At 40.0% G+C, this 14067-nt stretch overlaps 1 pseudogene; it reads left to right on the forward strand.

The window, feature by feature from the left end:
* LOC150032852 (uncharacterized) overlaps nt 1-13792 on the forward strand; it is a 29836-nt pseudogene extending 16044 nt beyond the window's left edge.
* Nucleotides 13793-14067: the final 275 nt, after the last annotated feature.

A 14067-nucleotide genomic window follows, 5' to 3' on the forward strand; every position in this document is an offset into this window, starting at 1 on the left:
CAAGAATGGAATGAAGATTGGTTCTAGTTCAATGAAAAATATCTTATATGTACTAAGGCCATTAGTCATAAAAGCCTTGTTTAACAGTGAAATGTTCAGTACGGCAACAAGGACCAAAGGTTTCTCCAAAGAAAAACGCCCATCGTTGGCATCTAAGGTTAGGTCACATCAACCTCAATAGGATTGAGAAGTTGGTGAAAAGTGGACTTCTAAAGAGTTTAGAAGAAAACTCCTTGTCGGTATGTGAATCATGCCTCGAAGATAAGATGACCAAATGACCTTTACTGGAAAAGGTTACAAAGCCAAGGAAGCCTTGGAGCTTGTACATTCAGACCTCTGTGGTCCGATGAATGTTAGAGCTCGAGGTAGGTATGAATATTTCATCTTATTCATAGATGATTATTCAAGGTTTGGGTATCTCTTCCTAATGCAACGTAAGTCTGAAGCTCTTAACAAGTTCAATGAGTATAAGGCTGAAGTTGAAAACTTGTTAGGTAAGAAGATAAAAATACTACGATCTGATCGTGGTGGAGGGTATATGGACCTCGAATTCCAGAACTATATGATAGAACATGAGATTGTGTCCCAACTCTCAGCCCCTGGTACACCTCAGCAGAATGGTGTATCAGAAAGGAGAAATAGGACGTTGTTGGACATGGTTCGATCTATGATGAGTTATGCTCATCTTCCAGACTCGTGTTGGGGTTATACAGTGTATTCTGCATGTTATATCCTGAACAACGTTCCCTTGAAAAGTGTTTCTAAAACACCTTTTGAGTTATGGAGAGGCCGTAAAGGTAGTTTACGTCACTTCAGGATTTGGGGCTGTCTGACACATGTGTTAGTGACTAACCCAAAGAAGTTGGAATCGCGTTCGAAGGTTTGCCTCTTTATGGGCTACCCCAAGGAAACGAGAGGAGGATACTTCTATGATCCAAGTGAGAACAAAGTGTTTGTTTCCACTAATGCTATCTTCTTGGAAGAAGATCACATAAGGGAACATAAGCCACCAAGTAAGCTCATTTTACGTGAGATCTCAAGTGAGACTGAGACTGCTGAGGGTTCAACAAGAGTTGTTGAATAGGCCGACGGATCAACAAGAGTTGTTAAGGTCGGGACGTCTAGTCAACCATCTCAAGAGTTGAGACTGCCTCGACGTAGTGGGAGGGTTATGAACCCACTGGATCACTATATAGGTTTGACTGAAGTTCAAAACGTCATTGCGAATGATGGGGTCGTGGATCCATTGTCTTTTAAGAAAGCAATGGAGGATGTTGACAAAGATGAATGGGTTAAGGCTATAAACCAGGAAATGGAGTCTATGTACCTCAACAACGTCTGGGAGCTTGTTGATCCACTTGATGGGGTAAAACCTATTGGGTGTAAGTGAATCTATAAGCAAAAGAGAGGTGTAGATGGAAAGGTGCAAACCTTTAAGGCTAGGCTCGTGGAAAAGGGGTATACCCAGGTTGAGGGGGTTGACTATGAGGAAACTTTCTCACCTGTTGTTATGCTGAAGTCTATCAGGATTCTCCTGTCCATAGCCACATTTTATGATTATTAAATATGGAAAATGGACGTCAAGACTGCCTTTCTGAATGGTAATCTTGTGGAGACCATCTATATGACTCAACCAGAGGGATTTGTAGTTCTAAATCAAGAGCAAAGAGTTTGCAAGCTTAATAGGTCCATTTATGGGCTGAAAAAAGCATCTCGATCTTGGAACATCAGATTTAACAGTACTGTCAAGTCGTTTGGCTTTGACCATAACGTTGATGAGCCTTGTGTTTACAAGAAGATCATCAGCAGCTCAGTAGCTTTCCTGGTATTGTATGTAGATACCTCCTGGATTCTCACTCCGAAAATACCAAGGTTGTCGAGTGGTAGTGTCAAGGGTTGCTATTTGAGGATCAGACTGTTTGTGATTGTAATGACATCGAGAGATTACTAGAAAAATGCTCACGAGAGCAAGATATTTTCGGACGATTGTTCACGAGAGCGAGATATTTCCAGAAGAAGAGTTCTTCAAAGGTAAGTCTCTCACTTCCTTTTGTTTTAGTAAGAAAGCATGTTGTAATTTTCTCAATAATGCATAAATGTTCTTGTATTTTTGTGAATGTGTTTATTCTTTCACAATGGGCTTTGAAAGATCTTACTTCCACTCACTGGTTCTCTTGAATAAGAGTTCCTTCAAAGTTTGACAAAGTTAATGGAAAGATCCAACATTTGTGAGTGAGAAATATTAACTTTTTCATGATTAAGTATTATCTTAATTTGAAGACACTTGTCCATAGTGGATTTTTTTTCGCCCACTTTGAGTTGGTGGATTTTTTTTGTGTCAAATTCTCATCAAACTCAAAGTTGCATGTTTGCATGTAATGGTCTTTAAAAGGGAGTGTTTATTGCTTTTGAAATTCTCTTGGCCATAGTGGGAATTGATGAGATTATGTGATAATCTCATCAATTTTTTCTCTCAAAGCTTTAGCATTTTTCCTCTCCAAATTAGTCACTCATCAGATTCCACCATCCCATTCTAAAGTGGGAGAATAGTTGGGAAGACTTTTGTGGTGGTCTGGAGCTGATTTGGAGAAGATTCAAAGACTATAAAGGTTGTATTCTTTACCCCCTTTTACTTGTTTTATTGCATGCATGCTTATCTTTGTAATTAATCTAATTAGAGTACTTTATAGATCCTTTTTCTTCCGCTGCGCATGTGTTCGTTCCATCACTTATAACCTTAAATGTACTAATATTTGATATTTCTTATGAAGGTTCAGGGACTTAAACAAAATGTCGAGGAGCGACTAGAGGGGTTGCTCTTTAATAACGGGCAGAAATGCACATTATTACAGTGCTAAGTTCTTAAACAATGTTGATTTGCGCTGATAAAATATGTTAGATTGCGTCCAAAAGCATTAAGTTTATAACATTGCGGTCGCATGCATTCAGAATATGCGTTGACGCAAGGCGGAAAGAGCGATCACAAGAAATCATCGGACGAGCGTAGCATTACCGCAAGGCTTTGCGGTGATTTATGTTCGCAAACATCTGCTCAAGAAGGATTGCCGCATAGAGCCGGCGCAACTTGGTGGGCGCATCTGGGTGAAAGGCATCATTAATCACGATGGGATAGAAAGCTGATGACGGTCGAATCTGAATTAAGTTGACAACCGCTAACGATAACGAGTACATTCAGCTTTTCTGTGACAAATATTCGGTGCATCAGTCGGGGAATTAAAGCTATCTCATCTGTGCAATCATAAGAGAGAAGCCACCCTTCACCCCGGAGCTCTATAAATATCAAAGGCATCCTTCAGAAAAGGGGTTAATAAGTTCACCTGTTCACTGATTTAGGACCTTTAGCCGTGTTCATAGTCTTCTTTTATTTTTAAGGTAGAGCAAGGGAAGAGTAGAGATGCCGGAAGATCGCTTAAGACAGTGTAAAAGCCTGAGAAGCAAAAGATTGCTACCAAGCTCTTTATTCTCTTCTTGCATTGATATTTTGTACTTCATCTTTATATTTATACAATGGAAGTTCTTATTCTACATATGTTCACTCTCTTAGCACACATGAGTAGCTAAACTTGTCGAATGGGTTGAGAAGAACTAAGCCAACATGAACTAGGATGTTCGTTGCTTGCGATTATCTTGCATTATGTTGTGCCAAACATCCCTTTAGAGCTACTCGAGAGAGAGTCTAAAGAAAGAGCCAGCATTAAGAGAGCTAGGTTAGAATCTAGACTCGAGAGAGCAAGATTTGAACTGCATAAACAAGAGATAGGGACTTAGAGATAAGCTCTGTTTGCCAACCTGCATCGCATGCATCCTAGAGATAGGAATGGTATTACGTGGTCGCCTTATTTTAGTGTGTGTCATTTTGTCATCGCATAAATAAGAATAGAGGCTAATGTGTAGGTCCTATAGACTTATCATATATCGCATGCGTTCTAGCATTAGAAGCTGTAGCATTCGTATTGAGAGATGGTTTACTATTGTATGCGTGTTGCATGATCGCATAGCATGAACGCATCCTAGGAAGTGTTAGCCGAACCCCTTCTCAACCCGTTCACTGCGTACTCATCATATCTTCCATTTTATCAACTCTTTTCGAACTCCGTTGAATTTGTTTATTTTCATTACCATAACGAACGAAACCAACAACTATTTGAGTTACCAGTTACCATAAAGTGTTCTGAAAAATTACCACCACAACCTTTTTTCCCAAGTCCCTGAGTTCGATCCTAGACTTACCAGAAAACTCAGTGGGGTTTACACTTGGATTCCACTGAGAAAATTTGAGTGCTCAATGCATTTTCATCATCGCAGTTCATCCATAATTCCACATCATAAAATAACGCATCAAGTTTTTGGCGTCGTTGCCGGGGACTTTGGAAAAATAGTGTGTTAATGGTAATTTTTCTGATTTCTTTGCAGACTCTCAATCTATGGCGAATTACGACCCAGAGATTGAAAGGACATTCACACGAAGATTAAGAGACCACCAATAACAACAGTCAGACAAAGAAGATATGGCAGAGTAGCCTAGAAATGGAGCATCAAACAAAAATAACGTCATGGCGAATTCAATCTTTTTGGCTAACGATCGTAATAGGCCCATTAGGGACTATGCATCGGCAAATCTCTATGGTTTCTCTCCAGGAATCATGAGGCCTAGCCTCGACGGAAGCCGATTTAAAATGAAGCCGGTGATGCTGCAGATGATCCAGACTGCAGGACAATTCAGAGGACGGCGTGGCAAGGACCCACAGGCCCACCTCCGTAGCTTTATAGAAATCTGCAATACTTTTGTGTTCCCAAACATCTCTGTCGATGAAGTTCGACTAACTTTGTTTCCATTTTTCTGTGTGATCAGGCAAGAAAATGGGCGTATTCCCTCGAGCCGAGAGAGATCACTTCATGGGAACAGGTCGTAGAAAAGTTCATGAAGAAATACTTTCCACTGACTGAGAATGCTAGATGAAGGAAACTAATCACCAATTTTGAGCAAGACATGGATGAATCGTTCAGCGATGCCTGGGCGAGGTTTAAGAGGCTGGTTCGAGACTGTCCACACAACGGATTGCCAGATTGCCTTCAGATGGAAATCTTTTATCATGGTTTAAATCCCACTTCGCAGATCGCTGCCAATGCGGCAGCCGCTGGTGGTCTGCTTGACAAAACGTATAACGAGGCTAAGAACATCTTGGATCGCATATCTAAAAACTACAAGGATTGAAGAGAGAGTGATCAGAGATTGAGAATTAAGGATAACGATGCAAGTAATGGTGCTATTACTTCACTACAGAATCAAATGACCGCAATGATGAACTTAATTCAGGGAATCGTAATCAACAATCCAACACCGCAAAATGGGCAAGTCAATGCAATTAGTCAAAACACCACAAGGTGTGCGACTTGCGATGATGGGCATGCAATGGAAAAATGCCCACAGAATCTACAGTCTATTTACTTTGTGAAAAATAACCCATTTTCTAATACCTACAACACCGGTAGAGAAACCATCCCAATTTTGCATGGAAGAATCAGCAGCAGAATTTCCAATATGTGGCACAGAAAGAAGGGCCACCTGGATTCTTCCCGCGAAATAACAGTCAGACAAGCAATCAAGCCAGTAGCTCACAACCCCGCAATCCTCCTCCGTGGAAAACCTATTGAAGTAGTATATAAAGAAAAATGAAACTATGCTTCAAAGTCAGGCTACGTCCATCCGCAATCTAGAATTACAGATGTGCCAGATTACAAGTGAGCTAAAGAACAAACCGCAAGGGGCTCTATCGAGTTCAACAGAACTCCCACGCAACCCGGGGGGATCAGGTAAAGAGAAATGTCAAGCTGTGACATTCCGGATTGTAAAAACTGTGGAGGGAGAAAAGAAGGAGCCTAGCCGCATTGCTCCCATTGCATTGGACCTGAAATTTTGGTGAAACAAGAAGAAGAGGGAGAAAAAGAAGCAATAGAGCCAGAAGTTGCATCCACCTCAAAGCCAATAGAGAAGGGGATCGTGAGAGTGCAGTTACCACCTTTTCCACTGAGACTCAGAAAGAAAAAGAACGAAGAGGTACAGTACCAATGCTTTCTGTCTATGTTAAAACAATTACATATTAATATTCCATTCAGTGAAGCGATTGAGGAGATGCCTGCACACGCGAAGTTTCTGAAGGAAATGGTAACCAAGACGAGGGGTATTGGTAAGTTTGCCATGGTGGCTTTAACACAGAGTTCGAAATCAATAATTCCATCAAAGATGAGCGATCCTGGGAGCTTTACTATACCTTGCTCCATAGAAGGACTGTATATCGGGCAAGCCTTGTGTGACCTTAGAGCCAGCATCAACTTGATGCCTCTGTCGATCTTTAAGCAGTTGAATGTGAGGCAACTTGTGCCCACGACCGTGACTCTAAAACTTACAGATAGATCTCTGGTGCATCTAGAGGGGAAGGTAAAGAACGTGCTGATCACCATCGACAAATTTATCCTACCAGCTGACTTTATCATCTTAGATTACGAAGCCGACAAAGATGTACCCATCATCTTAGGGCGACCATTTTTTTTCAATAGGTCATGCCCAGATTGATGTGCATAAAGGGGAGATCACTTTGAGCATAAATCGACAGAAGATCAAGTTCAACATAATCTGTGCCATGAAGTTTCCTGACAAAGAAGACCTGCATGACTCTGACGACGACCAGAATTTGACTGGAGAAGAAAAGCTTGACGAAAAGAATGAAGAAGAGGATGCAAGCACATCCATTGCTGCATGTAATGCGATCATAAAAAAAACAAACAAGGAAGTTGAGATGATCGCAACCCAAGAAGAGGAGCCAATAGAAAAAGAAGAAAGAAAAACAACGCATCCATCCTTAGTCGAATCACCAGTACTGGAATTGAAGACCCTGCCGAATCACTTAAAGTACGCATTTTTGGGGCAGAATGAGAAGCTGCCATTAATTATTTCCTCCGAACTTAACAAAGACCAGGAGAATGCATTGATGAGCATTTTGAGGAAACATGTGTAAGTAATTGGTTTGACACTCGCCGACATTCGAGGAATTAGCCCAACCTACTGTACGCATCAAATTCGTCCAGAAGAAGACCACAAAGCAATGATCGAACATCAGCACAGACTTAGCCCAGTGATGAAAGAGGTCGTTAAAAAGGAGATCATTAAATGGTTAGATGCGGGCATTATTTATCCGATAGCAAATAGGACGTGGGACAGCCCCGTGCAGTGTGTGCCAAAAAAGAGTGGCATGACAGTAGTCCCGAACGAAAATAATGAACTGATACTGCAAAGGACCATCACCGGGTGGCATATTTGCATGGACTACCACAAGCTAAATGCGGCAAAAAAGAAAGATCATTTTCCTCTACCGTTAATTGACCAGATGCTAGATCGTCTAGCCGAAAATGACTTTTACTATTTTCTGGATGGCTGCCAGGTATAACCAGATTATGATTGCTCTAGAAGACCAAGACAATACCACATTCACCTGCCCATATGGGACCTTTGCTTCTCGCCGCTTGTTGTTTGGCCTCTGCAATTCGCCAAGTACGTTCCAAAGGTGCATGATGGCCATCTTTTCAGAATATCTTGAGGACTCCGTCGAAATATTTATGGATGAATTCGCTGTCTATGGGCACACCTATGATGTCTGTCTGGTCAACCTGGAGAAGATATTGAAAAAGATGCGAAAAGGCAAATCTCGTTCTTAACTGGGGAAAATGCCATTTTATGGAAAAATAGGGCATCGTGTTAGGGCACAAGGTTTTTCGGGACGGGTTGGAGGTGGATAAAGCAAAAATAGAAGCAATTGAAAAACTTCCAGCTCCAACAAGTGTGAAGGCTGTACAAAGCTTCTTGAGGCATGTCGGATTTTACAGATGCTTTGTCAAAGACTTTTCAAAAATAGCATGACCACTGAGTGCGTTGATGGAGGCTGACAGAAAATTTGATTTTAATGACAATTGCCTCAACGCATTCAGGATTTTGAAGAATGCACTGACTAGCACACCCGAGTTAATTGCACCGGATTGGACACTTCCTTTTGAATTAATATGCGATGCAAGTGGGTATGCGGTGGGAGCAGCTTTGGCACAGAAGAGAAAAACAATCTTACATCCCATCGCATATGCGAGTAAGACGTTAAATCCTTCTCAGACCAATTATACCACCACAGAGAAAGAGCTACTTGCGGTAATTTTTCCGTTGGAAAAATTTAGAGCATATCTGTTGGGAACAAAGGTACTCATCCATACTCATCATTCGACTATAAAGTATTTGATGACAAAGAAGGATGCAAAGCTGAGGTTGATCAGATGGGTTATCCTTCTCCAAGAATTTGACATAGAAATAATTGATCGAAAAGGGACAGAGAACCAAGTTGCGGATCACTTGTCGAGATTGGAAAAACCCCGAGGTTGACCACAATGAGTCAGAGGTGAATACGGTGTTCCCAGATGAGTAGCTGTTCCATATTGAAGAATTGCCATGGTATGCTGACATAGTCAACTATCTGGTTTGCGAGCAATTTCAAGAGGAATATACTAACCACTAGAAAAGGAGGCTCAAGCATGAATGCAGATCATATTTCTAGGATGAGCCGAATCTGTATAAAAGGGGGGGCAGACCAAATTTTGCGACTATGCGTACCGCATGCTGCTTAACAATGCATATTATTGCAATGTCATGACTCACCATATGATGGGCACTTTGGAGGACAGCGCAACGCAGCTAAGGTTTTACAGAGTGGATTCTTTTGGCCAACATTGTTCAAGGATTCAGCGAACTATGTCATGAAGTGTGATAAGTGCCAATGCACAGGTAACATTTCATGGAAACATGCAATGTTGATGAACATCATCTTGGAGCTTGAGTTGTTCGACGACTTCATGGGACCATTCCCTCTATTGAATGGTAAAAATTATATTTTGTTAGCCGTTAACTATGTATCCAAGTGGGTAGAGGCAGTGGCATGTGCTACAAGCGATGCGGTGGTGGTCTCTCAATTCTAAAAGAAAAACATTTTCACTCGTTTTGGCACTCCACATGCCATAATAAGTGATGAAGGGTCTAACTTTTTCAATCATACTGTCAAAGAGCTGCTGCGCAAATATAACATTCTCCACAAAGTGGCCACCGCATACCATCCACAGACGAATGGTCAGGCCGAGGTGTCCAATCGAGAGATTAAGCTAATATTTGAGAAGGTGGTAAGGCCTTCGCGAAAAGATTGGGTAGCAAAGCTCGACGATGCGTGTGGGCATACCGGACTGCATTTGAAACACCCATAGGTATGTCCCCATATACGTTGGTATTTGGTAAGGTGTGTCATTTGCCTCTGGAGCTGGAACACAAGGCACTGTGGGCGGTAAAGAAACTAAACTTTGATTTGAAGAAAGTAGGAGAAGAGAGAAAACTTCAACTGGTCGAGATGGAGGAATGAAGGATCAACGCATATGAGAACGCAAAGATTTACAAGGAATGCACAAAGCGCTGGCATGACAAACATATATATGGCAAGAACCTCCAAGTCATACCGAGGGTCTTACTATTCAACTCACGACTACGGCTCTTCCCTGGAAAATTAAAGTCACGTCGGTCCAGACCATTCATAGTTAGAAAAGTATTTCCGCACGGCGCAGTTGAATTATCAAATGATGATGGAACCAACATATTCAAAGTTAGTGGGTAGTGAGTAAAAACGTATCATGGAGAAGGCTGGCATCGCCAAGTCGAGTCCGTGGAACTGAGAAACTTTGAATAAAGGAAGAAGTAGGTGGTCCCTATGCTATCAGACGATCGAAATTCATCAGGGACGCAAGTTTTGGGAATCATGGAATCTTCAACTTTTCTCTACTACTCTGAATTTTCATTCCACTATATCTTTTCAGCTCTTTATCTATTCTATATTCTAAAAAAAAAATATATGGAGATTGTGGTAATAGAATTTTATTCTGTTTAAAATCATTTGACCCTCTCACTGTTTTTCTTGCAATGATCAAGGCGCAGGATTGCAGAGGTGTTACACGAAGAACCAACTTATCTTATTATGTCACCACAATCCAAAGAAGATAGATCGCCACAAAGAAGGATGCATCACCACACGATGCGGGCGACAATGCAAATTTGGGGTTTGTATTCTTCCTTAACTTTATTTTAAATTTTACACTATCACATCACATTTTGATTTTAAAAGTTTTATCACCGCATCCTCTTTGACTACTGCAATGATTTAATATTGATAAATTTAGTGAGTCATCGCATGAGTTCTTTGCCAATTATGATTTCAATGATGAAATACATGCTTCTATTTTTTTTTATATATACTAGAACCAACTTAATCTTAGAAAAGTCACCTCATGAAACATTTCTAGAAGTTAGAGGTTTGTTAGCTTTCTTTCAAACTCTCTTTACGTAGCCTCCTAAGAACATCACATGACTTCTTTCAATATTTTGGCAATTAAGACATTTCCACATTTTAAATTTGGGGGTGAGATATTTATTTTCGACCTTGCTATTTTTATCTTTACAAAAAAAAAAAAAAAATGAGAATAACAACTCCACTGTCAACGCAATGGGAAAACCCATGTTGATAAGAGTTAAGTTGTGAAGGAAACTTACCTGTAGTTGGATGTCCGCATGACACACATGGGGGCAAGCCAAAACAAAACTAAGTCACTAGGATCAATGCATAAATACAATGACCACAACTCCGTTGCCAAGAAGGTATGAGTTTAGTCTGAGAAAGAGCGCATTACACGTAGGTGGATGTCCGCATGACACACGTGGGGGCAAGCCAAAACGAAGGTAAGGCACTTGGATCAGTGTAAGGTCAGAAAAAATAATAATAATGTCAAGAAATATGCAAGGATTAAAATCATTTGACACCCCAGTTGAAAAGTTTTCTTTTTGAAATAAATCATGCGATGTCCCAGAAGTTAGTAAAGTCCTTTTGAAGGTTAAGCTTGTGGTCCCTAGGTCTTAGAAATATTTCCAGAGGAGACTTGAACAAGACTTGAGGAAATTTTGGTGTATAGGATTGGAATGAAGTATCCTTGAGAAATCTAGGAAAAGAGAATTGCGGTCGACTTGCTATTGTTTAAATTTGGGGGTGTGATAATGGGCAGAAATGCACGTTATTACAGTGCTAAGTTCTTAAACAATGTTGGTTTACGTTGATAAAATATGTTAGATTGCGTCCAAAAGCATTAAGTTTATAACATTGCAGTCTCATGCTTTCATTGCATAGAAACAGTTGATTTTTGTATTTTTATGCAGAATATGCGTTGACGCAAGGCGGAAAGAGCGATCACAAGAAATCATCGGACGAGCGTAGCATTACCGCAAGGCTTTGCGGTGATTTATGTTCCCAAAAATCTGCTTAAGAAGGATTGTTGAATAGAGTCGGCACACTTGGTGGGCACATCTAAGTAAAAGGAAATCACGATGGGACAGAAAGCTGATGACGGTCGAATCCAAATTAAGTTGACAACCGCTAACGATAACGAGTACATTCAGCTTTTCGGTGACAAATATTCGGCGCATCAGTTAGGGAATTAAAGCCATCTCATCTGTGCAATCATAAGAGAGAAGTTGCCCTTCACCCCGGAGCTCTATAAATACCAAAGGCATCATTCAGAAAAAGGGTTAACAAGTTCACCTGTTCACCGATTTAAGAGCTTTAGCCGTGTTCATAGTTTTCTTTTATTTTTAAGGCGGAGCAAAGGAAGAGTAGAGACGCCGAAAGATCGCTAAGGGCAACTCGAGAGAGAAACCAGAGGCGTAAAAGCAGAGAGCGAACTGACTCTCGCGAGAGCGAGATTATTTTTTGAACATGAATAAAAAGACAGTGTAAAAACCTGGGAAGCAAGAGATTGCTACCAGGCTCTTTACTCTCTTCTTGCATTGTTATTTTGTTCTTCATCTTTATATTTATACAATGGAAGTTCTTATTCTACATCTGTTCACTCTCTTAGCACGCATGAGTAACTAAACTTGTCGAATGGGTTGAGAAGAACTAAGCCAACATGACCTAGGATGTTCATTGCTTGCGATTATCTTGCATTATGTTGTGCCAAACATCCCTTTATAGCTACTCAATAGAAAGTTTAAAGAAAGAACCTGAGACTTGAGAGAGTTAGGTTAGAATCTAGACTCGAGAGAGCAAGATTTGAACTGCATAAATAAGAGATAGGGACTTAGAGATAAGCTCTGTTTGCCAACCTGCATCGCATGCATCCTAGAGATAGGAATGATATTATGTGGTCACCTTATTTTTGTGTGTGTCATTTTGTCATCGCATAAATAAGAATAGAGGCTAATGTGTAGGTCCTATAGACTTATCATATATCGTATGTGTTCTAGCATTAGAAGCCGTAGCATTCGCATCGAGAGATGGTTTACTATTGTATGCGTGTTGCATGATCGCATAGCATGAATGCATCATATGAAGTGTTAGCCGAATCCCTTCTCAACCCGTTCACTGCGTACTCATCGTATCTTCCATTTTATCAACTCTTTTCAAACTCCGCTGCATTTGTTTATTTTCATTACTGCAACGAACGAAACCAACAACTATTTGAGTTACCGGTTACCATAAAGTGTTCTGAAAAATTATCACCGCTACCTATTTTCCCAATTCCCTGAGTTCGATCCTGGACTTACCAGAAAACTCAGTGGGGTTTACACTTGGATTCCACTGAGAAAATTTGAGTACTCAACGCATTTTCATCATTGCAGTTCATCCATAATTCCACATCATAAAATAACGCATCACTCTTGAGAAGTATGTCAAAAAAATGGTCGCATTTCAATCAAAATTGAACTTGAAGATAGAAAACGCATTTGTAAGGACTCGTCCAAGTTGAATTCTACCACTGGAAAAGAGGTACGTGGAATAGTACCTCTTTAGGGTGAGAAGTTGTCAGATGTCTCTAGAGAGGTAAAGAGGGAGATATTAGATAGACTTTCGATAAGTTAATTAGTTAAGTGTATTTTTTCAAAAGATAAAATACTTCTTTTAAATAAATTGGAAACTAACAAGGTTTGTTCTTCAATGTTAAAATTACTTCATTCTGGATTTGGATGACCCCATAGTACAAGATTATCTTGAACATGGATGAGTGTACTACATAGAAAGTTTCATTATTCTTTACACAAAATGTACAAATAGTATAACTCTCCAGCTGAAGCATGAAAACACCACGACAAACAAGTGGTAAGAGATTCAGAATGGAACCGTTTATGTGATTGATGGGAAAGAGAAAACTTTAAGCGTATTACTGAGGCAAATACTAAGGGTCGAACTACTCTTGTATTCACTCATAAAGGTGGCACTTCAACATTTTTACGCCGTAAAAAAAGAAAGGTACCTATTTCATTCTTCTGTCCATAATCAATCTTTCTTATTCTATAACTTTGGTCATAACATGCAGGAATCAGAAGATGGTAAGGAGTTAAGTGATAATGAATTATTCAAGCATACTCATTCTAATGCAAAGAAGGGATGGGTGAATGATAAGGCAAAAAAGAAATATGTAAGTAAACTTTTGTGTTGTTGTATTTTCTTTCTTATTTTAACCATAACAATGCTATGGCGTATTTATTTTATAGGATGAGATGATGGCATTAAAAACAACTTCAGAAGAAACAGGTACACCTATTGAAGATAGAGAAATTTGTGAACGAGTGTTCGGTAAACGGTCGGGGCATGTGAAGGGAAAAGGTTGGGGACCAAGACCAAGGAATGCTAGGAATGATGCAAGTTGTTAGCATGCTAAACAAACAAATGCTCAAGTTGCACATTTGCAAAGTGTGGTTGAATCACAACAAGCAGTGATTGAAGAAATATTAAGAAAGTTGGCAACTCAAGAAGGGACATACAACACAAAAAGGAGTTTAGAATAGTCGAATGATAATTAAAAGGTAATATTTATACGACATTCTTTTTACAATTCTAGTTCGTTAAAGTGTTAGATTATATTAAGCGTGTTGAAGTGCTTTGACTATCCTGAAGTTATGGTAGTCTTTATGTTTAAATGTGATCA

Source organism: Benincasa hispida, chromosome 11 (genome assembly GCF_027475165.1).
Source record: "Benincasa hispida cultivar pf3 chromosome 11, pf3_genome.v1.1, whole genome shotgun sequence".
NCBI lineage: Eukaryota > Viridiplantae > Streptophyta > Magnoliopsida > Cucurbitales > Cucurbitaceae > Benincasa > Benincasa hispida.